This window comes from Nannobrachium achirus (genome assembly GCF_963921795.1).
Source record: "Nannobrachium achirus genome assembly, chromosome: 13".
Taxonomy (NCBI): domain Eukaryota; kingdom Metazoa; phylum Chordata; class Actinopteri; order Myctophiformes; family Myctophidae; genus Nannobrachium; species Nannobrachium achirus.
The window spans coordinates 39,779,880-39,795,590 of record NC_137833.1 but is presented as its reverse complement, the minus strand read 5'-3'; the positions used below and the strand labels follow the sequence as shown (position 1 = coordinate 39,795,590).

Sequence of the window (15,711 nt, the reverse complement as noted above, 5' to 3'; positions counted from 1 at the left end):
AATTTGGGGAACTACTCCTTTAACCTCTGACACGGAACACACACACAACCGTTTTGTCAATTCCCCATTTCTTTTTGCACCTTGCATGTATCATATGCATGCCTGCACATAATTTCCACAGCTAAAGGGCACGTGCCACATATGGGCCACACTGTGCTGAAGGAGCCAAATATCTCCCCAGTGTTAACAAGCTGACAGCGCCGACACCTGTTCCCCACAATACCCCACTGGGCAGATCACATTCAATCACACCGGCCCATCCTACAGCTCCATGCTGCAATGCACGCTGTGAGTACGGGTCACTGGAGAGGTTAGAGTGTGTCTGTCAACCCCGGGGAGATTAACACGGCCAACAAGAATGGGACTGATACTTGAATATGAATATTTGGGTAGAACTGTCCACTCGACTGAATAACTCAAGTAGGCTTTGATTATTTAAATGAAGACTGTGAAGTATGAATAGATGTGTGACATTGTCATCTGCTTTTTATTCAGATGATTAATTCCAGTCGGTGAGCCCTGCATTTCTGATCGTATCAGTCGTCATACATTAACAATTATGCCTTTGGGCTGCCGATGACCACGTGGTTAAGGCACGCGCGTATAGGCTTTGATGCCTGACAGCGTGTCCTGGGTTTGATTCCCGAGACCGGCTGCGGGTTTGCTGCATGTCACTCCCTGACTCTCATCCCGCTTCCTGTCCCTCTACTACTGTCTTATCGAATAATTACCTTTGCAGCACCCGCATGTCATGAAAGCGTAGAGTGACTTCAATTATGTTATATCACTGGCATGGGGCATGCAGTGCTGTGGCAAATGATACGCACGCTGCGAGCTCCAACTAGGCTAGTTGAAGCTCAAAGGCAATGTTAATATTTGACATAGTAGTGAGTACTGTTCAGAGCCAATAAGCATTCCTTTTCTCAGAAAAGAAGTAATTTGAAGAACTGAACCTGACTGTGCATAAAATACATGTGTTAAAAGAAAAGTACAGTACAGTACAATATAGATATAGCATGAATGCCATGTTAAGCCCCTGGGTAATTCAGTGATGAATGAAGCTCTCAAGTCCCCAACGCTTATAGCATCATAAGAGCCGTTCCGCTTCATTTCAATATCTCCGTCCCCATAGGGTCTCACAAAGAAAACCCAAACCAGTGAGAGAGACAGAAACAGACAGAGAAAAGTGCCATCAGAAATAATACCGCCACTCATAGAAAATGTAACCCTTTCCTTTCGGCAGTCTGTGTCCCTTCATCTCTATCATTAATTCAAGCCAACTGTGCAGCAAAAGGTACAGTGAGTTATGTTATTATCTATTTCCAACTGGGAGAAGTCAAAGGGTCTGCTGGGAGCAGGCTGAGAGGTTTTCCCTGTGCTGGTGGTCAGGTGAGTCTTTTCATTTAGACATCATTCTATCCGCACACACTGTGTTACATTTAGAGCCTGACCGATATATCGGCGAGAGACACGCAGTAAAGGTCGTGGGGAACGGGACTCGAACCTGCGACGGTCTGTCAGGCTACATTGAGGAGAACCTAGGTGTCCCGTTTTTTTAACCTTCTAAAAAGAATCTTCCAAAAATAGCTGACCTTTAGATTGACTAAATATCAGTTAAAACATTGGTAATCGGTGGTCTAGGACTCTCCAAAATCGCAACCGCCATCAGACACCAAAATCTAGCATTGTACCGGCTCTAATTACTGTACATTCTATCCCCAGATACAGTATTCCTCTTAAAGGGACTACACCATGAATTTTCATTTTTCCAATTTTTATGTATTTTCTTGGTGTCCCACCAGCAACTTCTATCCTCACAAAGTCCTATTTCTGACCATTGTGTCTTTCTCAGTTTATGGGCAGATCTATGTTAGCATGTCTCAGAACGGTCCTGATTGTGAAAGGTCAGATTTGTGATGTCACAAGGCCTGAGAAGGAGGCAGGAGGAGCTGGGAGAGGGTTGGGGAGGGGTGGGCAGGCCTGAGAAGGAGGCAGGAGGAGCTGGGAGAGGGTTGGGGAGGGGTGGGCAGGCCTGCTGAGCAGGAGGTGGGGAGGAGTGTGGGGCCAAAACTGGCTCAATAGCGCAGTCCTCCCACCCAGGACAAGGTGGTACTGCAGCTGAAAATGCTCTGAAAGCCAGGCAGAAATGACAGGGGCTCTGTATTCAGGAGTGGTAATTTAGCCTCAAACCTTTTCAAAAACGTTTTTGGGACACAAACAGTGTTATATAAATTATTTTTAAATGCATGGTGTAGGACCTTTAAGCCCTAAGACTCTGCAGCGAGAGAATACAATAGAAAGTCACAATGACCACAGGTTTCCACTTTCAATGATCTCAGACAAAAACATATGAAACTAGAAGCAGTGCTCTTCCGAGCACAGGTCTCCACCAGGCCACACAAATCGGCCTGTTATAGCGCCACCATGAGGCTGATTTAAAAAATGTGGGGCAGAGGTTCTGAATTAGCATCCAGGGAGTGTGTGTGCTCAGTTTGGCAGCGATCGGGCCAACGGCGCCGGAGATTAGCTGGTAACAACCAGGCCACACAAATCGGCCTGTTATAGCGCCACCATGAGGCCGATTTGAAAAATGTGGGGCAGAGGTTCTAGATTGGCATCCAGGGAGTGTGTGTGCTCAGTTTGGCAGCGATCGGGCCAACGGTGACTGAGATTAGCTGTTCACAAACTGCGAGGACGCACGGACGCACGGACGCACGGACGCACGGACGGACGGAGGGGAAAACATACTCTCCCTCAGCCTTCGGCTGGTGGAGACAATAATATGTGTATTTAGCTATGTCAATTCAGGATAGCACTTGACCACACCACCTTTACATAATTTTCTATTCACAGCTTTAGCCATACTGACAATTCTCCTGTTAACTTCATCATTTTTTTCCTTTATTTCATTTTCACTTTTGCCAATGACATGCCCAGAATAGTTATGTAAGAAAATTGCTTGCTTTATAAGTCACGGATGTCTGAATTGACTTCCTAAATGAACTCTTATGTCAGGAACCATTTTCAGCAAGACATTGAAAGGCGTTAAAAATAGAACAATAACTTTGACTCTGCTTTCCTTTTGAAGACGTGCAGAGGAATGTACGGTACACTAGCCTGGGTCTTTCAAAGGTCTATTGATTTACCTACAGTCCCATCTCTCTGCCAAATGGCAATCATTACTCCTCTTCCGAAAACAAACGCTCCTCAAGTAAACAATGACTACAGAAAGACCAGTAGCAAAGCAGATCCGAGTGAAGAACCAGACGTTATTCATCAACACAGGTGTTCCTCAAGGACGTGCGAGTTCTCCCATTGTATCTACACAAATGGTACAACATCATTGGACAAGCAGTCATACAAGCACTTTAGCTGTCACGTTTTCTGATGACACACCATCTTAGGATTTTGTACAATAGTATAATGATGACCATCATCTCATTGTAAACATTAAAAAAATACCCTGCCACCACAGTGCAGGGGCACATTGTACTATTCAACACATCCTGTTGGTGAGGATGCATACAATCTCCTACAACAGGAAGATCACACAGGACTCAGTAAAGTTGAGCACTTTGTACCTGCTGGAAATGTATGGATTGGATTTGTTTTCTTCCATTAAATTGTGTATTACAAGTATTCTTTTTGAGAGTGTTTTCTATACTACATGGTGTGAATATACAGTACATAAACCAGTAAGACTCCCTAATCGGGAGATAAGCGACCGTTGGTCGCTTATCTCCACAAATAGGCCAAAAGTTTGTTTTACCAATTATCAAGACATAGGGGCAGTTGACAGTTTGCCATGGTTACTCATTGAAGTTGAATCTCCATATATGGAGATAACCTACGCATCACACTAAGTCTGACCTCACCAGCCCATATTTGGGCATGAGCAACTTATGTCTCCATATATGGAGATATGATGACATCACACAGTCCTCAGCCGATGATGTGGCGTGATGTCATACAATACACAAACGAGCCCTACAGTATAAAGGGGCAATTCTTGCCAGGAAAGAAGCATTTCTTCGACTCAGACCTTATCGCCAGGGTTGGCTTATAGCAGCTGTCGGTAGGACCATATATGGATTCTGTTAGTGTGGATCTCCTAACAGGGCATCATCTGGGATACAATCCCTTTTATGCCCATATATGGAGATCCCTAACATAATCCCTTTCATGCCCATATATGGAGATCCCTAACAGAATCCCTTTTATGCCCATATATGGAGATCCCTAACAGCATCCCTTTTATGCCCATATATGGAGATCACTAACAGCTAACAGAATCCCTTTTATGCCCATATATGGAGATCCCTAACATAATCCCTTTTATGCCCATATATGGAGATCCCTAACAGAATCCCTTTTATGCCCATATATGGAGATCCCTAACAGAATCCCTTTTATGCCCATATATGGAGATCCCTAACAGAATCCCTTGTATGCCCATATATGGAGATCCCTAACAGAATCCCTTTTATGCCCATATATGGAGATCCCTAACAGAATCCCTTTTATGCCCATATATTATGGAGAAATCCCTGCTCTGAGTATCTGACATCAGTGTGATGTCACCTGTTTATGCCCATATATGGAGATCCCTGCTCTGCGTATCTGGTTGCTATGGTAAACAGTTGGTTGCTAGGGTAAAAAAACATGGTTGCTATGGTAAACAGTTGGTTGCTAGGGTAAACAGTTGGTTGCTAGGGTAAAACCATGGTTGCTAAGGTGGTTGCTAACGTACACTAACAAACCAGCAACAACAGACTGTTGCCACAGCAACGTACACAAAGGTTTGTGTACACATGTGGTGTGATGTCATACTGATGCGGAGATATGAGCAGGGCAAAGGTGTGACGTGTGACGTGTGACGGACGGACGGACGGCCGGTGGAGGTTTTCATAGTAAACTGCTCCCTTACGGTCGCAAATTACATTGTGACTGATGAGAAGTTACAAAGGTGTAGATAATACCAGTAAGACTCCCTAATCGGGAGATAAGCGACCGTTGGTCGCTTATCTCCACAAATAGGCCAAAAGTTTGTTTTACCAATTATTACACTCTATGTGAACATTAACATCAACAAATCCCAAGTACAGGGCATCATCTGGGATACAATCCCTTTTATGCCCATATATGGAGATCCCTAACATAATCCCTTTCATGCCCATATATGGAGATCCTATAAGCGACCTTAGGTCGCTTATCTCCACAAATAGGGCAAAAAAATGTTTTTCCAAAATCTTCCTGATCCATGTTGATGACAAGAGTGTAGACATGCTGTGTAGTGAGTTTCGTGATTTTAGGGCAAAATCTGTAGGAGCAGTGTCCAAAAATGTGTTTTTAAAAATCGGCCTGAAGGTTGCGCTAGATGGGACAGATTCATGTTGATGGGATGAGTGTAGACATACTGTGTAGCGATTCGCGTGATTTTAGGGCAAAAACTGTAGGAGCAGTGTCCAAAAATGTGTTTTAAAAATCGGCCTGAAGGTGGCGCTAGAAGAGGGCCATGTGAGAAATTAGGGGTGGGGTCTCCGCGTTGCCTTGGCGGACGAATAGGTACCGGCCCCGGCTCTCCCGGACGCTCCTAGCCCGAGTTACGGCATTTTATGTGAGCTGCAGTGGAGGGGGTCCTCCACTGGGGGCGCCACCACTTTTGCATCCGTTCTGGAGCACCAGGAGTGGGTGGTCCCCAGGAATTCCCCGTGAGCAGCCCCGTTGGGGTGGTCATTTGGTCATTTTTGCACATTTGGTAATTTTTTACACCTGGGGGTCCCCCAGGGACCTGGGGGTCCCTGAAGCTCCGGGGGTCCTTGGAGGTTGTAGTTTGGCAGGTAAGGAGTGTGTGTGCAAAATTTGGCATGGATGGGGGCGACGGTTGTGGAGATATGAGCAGGGCAAAAGTGTGACGTGTGACGTGTGACGTGTGACATGTGACGTGTGACGGACGGACGGACGGAGAGACAGACAGCCGGTGGAGGTTTTGGTAGTAAATGCGACCTACGGTCGCAATCAACAAATCCCAAGTACAGGGCATCATCTGGGATACAATCCCTTTTATGCCCATATATGGAGATCCCTAACACCAGTAAGACTCCCTAATCGGGAGATAAGCGACCGTTGGTCGCTTATCTCCACAAATAGGCCAAAAGTTTGTTTTACCAATTATCAAGACATACGGGCAGTTGACAGTTTGCCATGGTTACTCATTGAAGTTGAATCTCCATATATGGAGATAACCTACGCATCACACTAAGTCTGACCTCACCAGCCCATATTTGGGCATGAGCAACTTATGTCTCCATTTATGGAGATATGATGACATCAAACAGTCCTCAGCCGATGATGTGGCGTGATGTCATACAATACACAAACGAGCCCTACAGTATAAAGGGGCAATTCTTGCCAGGAAAGAAGCATTTCTTCGACTCAGACCTTATCGCCAGGGTTGGCTTATAGCAGCTGTCGGTAGGACCATATATGGATTCTGTTAGTGTGGATCTCCTAACAGGGCATCATCTGGGATACAATCCCTTTTATGCCCATATATGGAGATCCCTAACATAATCCCTTTCATGCCCATATATGGAGATCCCTAACAGAATCCCTTTTATGCCCATATATGGAGATCCCTAACAGCATCCCTTTTATGCCCATATATGGAGATCACTAACAGCTAACAGAATCCCTTTTATGCCCATATATGGAGATCCCTAACAGAATCCCTTTTATGCCCATATATGGAGATCCCTAACAGAATCCCTTTTATGCCCATATATGGAGATCCCTAACAGAATCCCTTTTATGCCCATATATGGAGATCCCTAACAGAATCCCTTTTATGCCCATATATGGAGATCCCTAACAGAATCCCTTGTATGCCCATATATGGAGATCCCTAACAGAATCCCTTTTATGCCCATATATGGAGATCCCTAACAGAATCCCTTTTATGCCCATATATTATGGAGAAATCCCTGCTCTGAGTATCTGACATCAGTGTGATGTCACCTGTTTATGCCCATATATGGAGATCCCTGCTCTGCGTATCTGGTTGCTATGGTAAACAGTTGGTTGCTAGGGTAAAAAAACATGGTTGCTATGGTAAACAGTTGGTTGCTAGGGTAAACAGTTGGTTGCTAGGGTAAAACCATGGTTGCTAAGGTGGTTGCTAACGTACACTAACAAACCAGCAACAACAGACTGTTGCCACAGCAACGTACACAAAGGTTTGTGTACACATGTGGTGTGATGTCATACTGATGCGGAGATATGAGCAGGGCAAAGGTGTGACGTGTGACGTGTGACGGACGGACGGACGGACGGACGGCCGGTGGAGGTTTTCATAGTAAACTGCTCCCTGACGGTCGCAATAATCCCTTTCATGCCCATATATGGAGATCCCTAACAGAATCCCTTTTATGCCCATATATGGAGATCCCTAACAGCATCCCTTTTATGCCCATATATGGAGATCACTAACAGCTAACAGAATCCCTTTTATGCCCATATATGGAGATCCCTAACAGAATCCCTTTTATGCCCATATATGGAGATCCCTAACAGAATCCCTTTTATGCCCATATATGGAGATCCCTAACAGAATCCCTTTTATGCCCAGTTGGTTGCTAGGGTAAAAAAACATGGTTGCTATGGTAAACAGTTGGTTGCTAGGGTAAACAGTTGGTTGCTAGGGTAAAACCATGGTTGCTAAGGTGGTTGCTAACGTACACTAACAGACCAGCAACAACAGACTGTTGCCACAGCAACGTACACAAAGTTTTGTGTACACATGTGGTGTGATGTCATACTGAAGATATATGACATCACACCGTACACAAACAAAGGTGTGACGTGTGACGTGTGACGGACGGACGGACGGCCGGTGGAGGTTTTCATAGTAAACTGCTCCCTGACGGTCGCAATTAGTTAAAATATTGATAATGACTAAAACACAGATAAGCCCTAATTGTGACTGATTAACCCATCAAAAAAAACATCAATGAAAACCCACAGTAGCAAGTTCACACTCCTGGGCGTGCATTACATAGTCCCCCCAGGAATCCGCGATTCCGCGATCACGGAAATCTTCGCGGAAATCGAAGCCCTCCGCGGATATCAGAGCCTCCCGCGGGATATCATAGCAGTCCGCAGAATAGCACAAACGAGGTGCAGAATATTACATTTTACATGTAGTTTTCTTCCCGGCCGCTAGATGTCGCGGTGAAATAGACGGACAAGACTCACAGCCTAGCCGGTCCTCGTTGCCGGATACGGAAACGGAAATGGCTTTGTTTGCCGTGGCATGTATTCATGTGCTGTGTCTCGTGTGTGGTGACGATACCAGAGCGGATGGTGCTGATTTTTTATGGAACTAGGCACATCGTCTGACTGTTTGACTCACAGTGAGAAAGACGCACATGGAGTAATGGAGCGATTTCTCCGACCTCCGGCTACGATGCCCAAGCCCTCAGAGTGAGCAGGGATATGTTATGCTGAAAGAGCTAAATCATACACAGAATTACAGGAGGAGAATAAAGTTCTTGATTACCGCCGCAACTCAACAATCAAAGACCACTTGGCTGCTTTCATCAGAAGAAAAAACAAGCAACGCCCGCAGACACAGTCTTAAAAAGACAAAAAGCCATCACAACAACCACAATCGCCAGCAAAACCGTGGCTGCAGAGGAACGAGAGAAGGTATGCTATCGTTTTAGTAATGTATTCTTGACTTGTGCTCCAGTGGTTTTCAACCGGTGGTCCTTAAGAGTTGGTAACCAAATGAACGCTATATATTTAACTCTGAGAGGGTAAAATGAAACCCATAAGCGTCCATTTGGTTTAATTACGGGTCCATTTGTTTTCATTTTACGCTCTCAAGAGTTAAATTGTTGTTAAACATCTGCATTCATTAATTTACAATAGCCTAAGTACACAATTAGAGAATGTATAAGAGTTGTTTTATCAACGTGTTGCCTGTTTATCTCTTCTATCTATGGCACCAACATCAAAACAATACAGCATAGAATTGTGAACAAAATGTTATCCAAACAATAACAAAATATTCTATGTTTTGGGTCTGAGTGAGAAGCTAAATGTCATTAAATAATGAATAAATATTGGACCTTGATATGAAAAAAGTATGAATTAGTCAAGGTAGATAAATAAATCATTTTAGTTTAGCTCCAATGTATAATCATTTAATTGTACTATTTGAAAAAAGTATCTATCAAAATGTGTACAATCAATGTATTGTGTTTTGTATTCTGTTTTGGTAGGCTTGTACATCAACAAACACACCACTGTCCAGGTCTGATGAGAAGTTTCTTGCAAAACAGAGTAGTGAATGGGGGAGGGAGCCATCCCTGGCCATACACAACTGCAAGAGAGGTAAGAGAGGTTCCCTTTCTTGATGTACCTTGCTCTTTACTGTACTCTGTTCTTGTTTTTATTTTATTTTTTCTCTGTAACTTTGTAAATAACCTTACACTGCTGCAACTGAATTTCCCCCTTGGGATAATAAAGGTCTCTCTCTCTCTCTCTCTCTCTCTCTCTCTCTCTCTCTCTCTCTCTCTCTCTCTCTCTCTGATTCAGAAGGATGCTGCGTGCTCAACATAATGGTGTCTCCGCTCATCAAGGATGAATCTGGTGAAATCTGCAGCTATCTGGTTGACACTGTTTTCTTAGACAAATGCAATCATTCAACAGTGGCAAATGCGGCAGTCAATGCTCTAAATGACTTTGGAGTGAAACAAGAGGATGTGATTTCTGTCTGCCCTCAAATCCCTGTTTCCCAATTCCATCCACGGGACATGCCTGGCACATATAAATAAATCTTCCCAAGAGGGACAAAGAGAATATTGATGTTGATTATTTGATAACCACAATGTTTCACAGTGTTTTGGTATTGCAATTCATTTCATAAGTTCATTTCTACTTCATTATTACATAAAAAATTATGTTTGCTTCATAACTGGTAATTTTACGTAGTTTTTTAATGCCCGCGGAATATTAACTTTCAAGCCGCGGAATCAAGAATTGCTCTCCGCAGAATCAGGATTGTTCACCGCGGAATCAGAACTTTTTCTCCGCGGATTCCTGGGGGGACTAATTACAGAGATGTTAGCCATGTCTCAAAGCAGACTTCACACCTCTCACAGCCACCCACATTATGTCTGAGAAATGCGGAGAATCTGCTGATGTGCACTGTCATACTCTTTTGAGTTGAGCGCACCATTTTCAATTGCTTCGTGCTAAAATCAGACTTCTCAGGAGAGGAAAACAAAATTACCCAGCTCAGCCTCTGTCTTGAATGAGAGCAGGGCGGTGAGCAACTGTGGTTCAGCTAGAGGTGAGAGAAATGATGTAAGCATGAAAGGGTAACCGGGCAGGTGCCCAGGCACTGGTTGGCTCCTACTGTACTGTACTGTATGGGTGCATGTGCCTGATAGATGCAGAACATTCAATGTGGAACGTGCAAAATATTGTACAGTACAGCACTCAACAACATAGGCTACAGTAGAATATACACTAATGCACAGCACACACAAGGTGCCATACAAACGTCAGAATGCCTATCTCAGGCAAGTCTTTCTCTTTGCAAGTTGAAATATGGTCTGCAATAATGACAAGTATACCGTGAATCGCAGCCAATGGGCTAAAACCAGCATGATCCTCCAATGATGCATGATGTGCAAATACATATAGGCCTTGCTGTCTGACATGACCCTGCCCTACAGCTCACTGTGATGGAATGGGCGTGCATTTTAAAAATGGCTTGACACTTTGTCCTCAGTAAATGTATGGATGAAAAAATTCACTGAGAGAACACTGAAGATACTGGACAGGTTCTGTTTGAATTGCTGCTTCTGAAGCTCACCAGAACCATTCAGAAATAAATACTCGTATGGCATTTCCCGTTTGTTGTTAGCATACTTCTGAAATAAATCTGGAACCGGTGTCAAGAGTTTGACATGAAAAATATACCGGTACCTATCAAATGGATAGTCGCATCCTTTCTAGTCTCAGTTTCAGCGCAAATCAATACAGCCTCAAAGATGCATCCATTTTGGGCACCGTGCAGGATGGATGACATCTTGTAGGAAAAAAAAGGACTGTTTGTTTACAAGGAGAGACAGAGACCAAAGACAAAGGGGTAGTAGAAACAGCCACCACTTCAGCTGTCGACCTCTGAGGAGGAGGCTGGAACTGTAGTGTAAGTATGTCAGTAACGCGAGGGAGAGTGAGGGAAAGATCAAAGAACACATGAGATGAGAGGAGCAGAGCTGAAGGAGATGATAAATGTCTGGATGCTGGCTCAGGAGTAAGGATGGGACGATAATCGCTATCATCGTTTATCGTGATAAAAAAACACTCACAGCCAGTAAGACGCCTAAGGGCGAAAAGCGCCCTTAGGGTGAGGTCGCGCCATCTGTCTTAGGCATCTGTCTTGGCCATATATGGATTCTGTTAGTGTGTCACAATAATCGTTCATATCGTCCCATCCCTAATCAGGAGATAACAGTCATAATGCGAAATGCCCTTTAGTTGTCACAAAAGGTTGAGGCCTTTCTGTTATAATTGTTGCTATATTCTCAAATAGAGCTCCCAGTATTTCTCTCTGTGCAGGCTGGACTAAGTCTGTAGGAGAACAGTGTTACGTGTTAGCATACATACTACTAACATTAATCCTCTTAAAGTAGAGATATAAAGAACTGCTGTATCTTAATAATCTCATTCTACTAACCCCGTTCAATTCTCTCTAATCACTGAATCTGGCACATGGCTAAGGTCAAAGGAATCAATCTGGAGAGATTATTTTGGAATCCAATTACTCCCATCTCAGAGGGGAGATGGTGAACATATACTAGATCATTTCCCATTAATGGATTTAATTTCAATTGATCCCTGGGAGTGATTTGGTCCAGATGACATCGAACCGGGCCGTGGTCAGGAGTCAGTGGGGTTGTTAACAAAAGACTTACCGTTCCAAACAAAACCAAGCAGATCCGATATCAGCTGACCTGTCAGTCCATAGCAGCCTAGAAGTCCCAGTTCCTTTACTGGTTGGGCTCACTGGGGTTCTCCACATTCCACCCAGCCCCTATTCACATCCTCTCTAAGGCATTGAAACAGCACGGGAGGTAGAGAAGCTGCTTCTCCTTCGCCAGGAAACGTGGATCTGGTGACTGAAGATCGGTGTGGTCTTCAAAATGAGATTCCACCTGGAAGATCAAGTAAAAGACAAGTGGGTTAGAACAGTGATTCTCAACCTTTTCAGGCTGCGACCACCAAAATAATACAAGTTGTATAACGCGGTTGTTCTATTGTGAAAATAGCAGATCTACATTTAGATTGGCTATTTTCATAATTTCTGCCTCTAATATTTTGACAATTTGGCCAATGTTTAATTTGTCCTTTTAGAGGTGCCATACAAAAAGTCCTTGAATTGTCACTTTAGAAATATGCAGATACCTTCTAGTCTATACACTTAAACTTTACGTTGGTATGTTTAATGTTGTGTGAGAAAAAAATTTTGCACATTAAAGGGCCACTTCACCTCTGGGACAACCCTATCTTATTTTATTGTTGTTTGGGACACGATCAACACAATCCTAGTGATGAATTTTGCATCACTAGTACATGCTGAAATACTAAAATATCTCAAAAAATCACACCCGTGTGAACTGAGCGGTGGTCGTGGAGGCTGTGCAACAGCACTACTGGGTGGGTGCAGCGGGGTTAGTGTGCTTTACAATGCTGTAGTTTCTTCACACACTCTAATTTATTTGACCCTAAAACATTCAGTTTGTTAATAATAATAATAATACTTGACCACACATGCTGACCCACCCTTCCCCCCTGTGTGTGTGTGTGTGTGTGTGTGTGTGTGTGTGTGTGTGTGTGTGTGTGTGTGTGTGTGTGTGTGTGTGTGTGTGTGTGTGTGTGTGTGTGTGTGTGTGTGTGTGTGTGTGTGTGTGTGAGAACAACAGCGCCCCTCCCTTAACATGTGAGGTCAGAAAAGGTACTGCATGCTTGAGGCTACATACACGGACGGCCGGACGGTCGGACGGCCGGACGGCCGGACGGCCGGACGGACGGACGGATACCCACACACACGGCCACGTATAGGAGACGGTGTGACCACCGCTCAAAAACAGATTGAACACATAAAATATCCAGGATTGTGTTGATCATGTCCCAAACAACAATAAAATAATATAGGGTTGTCCCAGAGGTGAAGTGGTGCTTTAAGGCCATGGCTACACGGAGCTGGATTTTTCATATATCCCGGTTTTTCAGATATCCACATAGAAAAATATCTAGGTCCACACGGAGCTGGATATTTGATACATCCCGTTTTTTCAGATATCCACAGAAAAATATCTAGGTCCACACGACAAAGATATCTAGGTCTAACAAGCACACACACACAGTAAAGTCTTCAGAGATATCCGGGTTCCCTGTCTACACGGATCCAGTGAATCGGATATTTTTCAATCTCTCCACTTATTTATCCGGTTTAAAAAATATCCAGCTTCGCAGCCGAAATATCCAGCTTCATGTGGCTGAAAGCCCCAACAGCACAAAAAAATGTCTAGCTTCAGAAATATCCAGCTCTGTGTAGCCATGGCCTTAGTTAATCATCTGGGGGACCCGTCAAAATAATTTGGGGACCCACCTGGGGGTCCTGACCCACAGGTTGAGAACCACTGGGTTAGTATACATACGAACCAAAGTTTACCAGCCCAAGGGATGTAATACATGTGTTGCGTTGTTCTGTTTTGATTTAAGTAAGGCATAATTTTCCCTGAGTCATTGTTTGAGGCCAACCAACTACAGAGACCAGTCTCTGGAAAAGAGCACAACAGTTACTGGATGGAGTGGGAGTCTGCATCTATGCAGAATATCGTCACTGTCGGGCAGAAACCACGTATCTCCAAGTTTCAAATGTGTACGTTTTTTTCGTAAAGTAAAGCCCTGCTTCATCATACAAGACTGTCGCACAAAAGTAGCGAAAACAGCAGATCTACAAGCACACAACACCTCACGGTGCGAGGCGTTGTGTGCTTTGCAGATCGGCTGTTTTCACTAGATTCAATCGTTTTAAAATCATGAATACAAGGTTGCCACCCGACAACGATGATATGGGACTTTGCACTGAGAGAGAGAGAGAGAGAGAGAAAATAGAGAGAGAAAGAGTGTGTGTGTGAGAGAGAGAGGGAGAGAGAGAGAGAGAGAGAGAGAGAGAGAGAGCTCTGTGAGCCTACTCACTGTGGTGAACCAAATTAAGAAAGCGGCTAGTAAGCTATTTATTCCCCTGCATACAAAGAAAAACATCTTACAGACAATGTTTCTCTAGCAGCTTGGACACACGCCTTGCGCGTGTGCACACACACACACACACACACACACACACACACACACACACACACACACACACACACACACACACACACAGACAGGCAGGCAGGCAGGCAGACACACACACACACCCCTTGTTTTCAAAATAAAGTCTGATCAAATCAACATCATCGAATGATGTTCGCAAACAAATCAAAATATAATCAGTGCGTTGCCATGAATGTGGACACACTGGACACTCAGTCTCAACACAAGTCTAGACAAAGCCTTTACTGTGGAGTTATTCTGTTGCCCTGCTTGTGTCTGAGAAAGAAAGCATGCCTCTATATAGCGCCCACTCACTCCCCCACTCTCCCATGGGGTGCCTCTGCCCACAGGTGCGAGACACAAAGCCATATTGTTAGCACTTGGCCACTGTAACACAACAAGAGCAGAAAGCAAAAGAGAGGAGAGGTGAGTCAGTCACTGAGCCCCGCTGGACAAGCCCACTCGGTCGGAATTGTGGCAAAGGGAATTGGTCACTGAGAATCAACAACCTGAGGAGAGCACTTTCACCCTAACAGCCATGATAAACCATTAGTGTACCTGTAACCAAATGGGAGAGTGTTTTCTGCTGGTGATTCAGTCAGAGTGTATCAAAGGGTGGGTTCGTAAATGCGCACCAGGTGTCGTTAGGGTTAGGGGTTATGGTTAGGTTTAGGCATAGTTTTACTGAGGTTAAGGTTAGGGTTAGGGTTAGGGTTAGGCACAGTTTTACTGAGGTTAGGGTTAGGATTTGGGTTAGGTTTAGGCACTCACTACACTGAGCACACACCCTGTGCACATTTCCGAATGCACCCTTTGATACGCTCGGACTGAAACACCAGCAGAAAACACCATCCCGTAACCAAATGCTATAAATCAACTTTAGTGCCCCTTTGCAGATATTTATTGCCATAACCTAAGCTTAACGATCTAAGCTGAACATGTTTTTATTTATCTTCTTTTTGACTCTTACCTAGGATGACTCTTCTGTCTTTCAACCTTGTTAATGTTATTAAACATGAATCATAGGGATTAAATAAAGGCTTATCTTATCTTACAGCTATTAAAGGACAACTTTGTTTTTTTTACAACAAGGGTTCATATTTTAGATAGTAATTAAAGAATATAAAAGATGAGTGTTAAAATGTTTTCATTTACTCCTTTCTATCGTTTTTGAGATTTTAATTATTTCGATTTAAGTGGCTGGGGGCATGCGTACAAGTGGCTAAATATGTATTTTTTACACAGAATAAGCCCATTCCCAAGATGCACTGCAATCTTTCATGGGCAGATGTGACTTCTGTTCTGGGTTTACTG

At 43.9% G+C, this 15,711-nt stretch overlaps 1 protein-coding gene across 1 annotated transcript in view; it reads right to left on the bottom strand.

The window, feature by feature from the left end:
* Positions 1-15,711, bottom strand: part of LOC308297067 (receptor-type tyrosine-protein phosphatase epsilon-like) — a 51,772-nt gene that overhangs the window by 25,472 nt on the left and 10,589 nt on the right. The window contains exon 2 of the mRNA XM_080740459.1: positions 11,991-12,230. The gene's annotated coding sequence lies outside the window, so the exon portion shown is untranslated. The remainder of the gene's footprint in view (positions 1-11,990; positions 12,231-15,711) is intronic.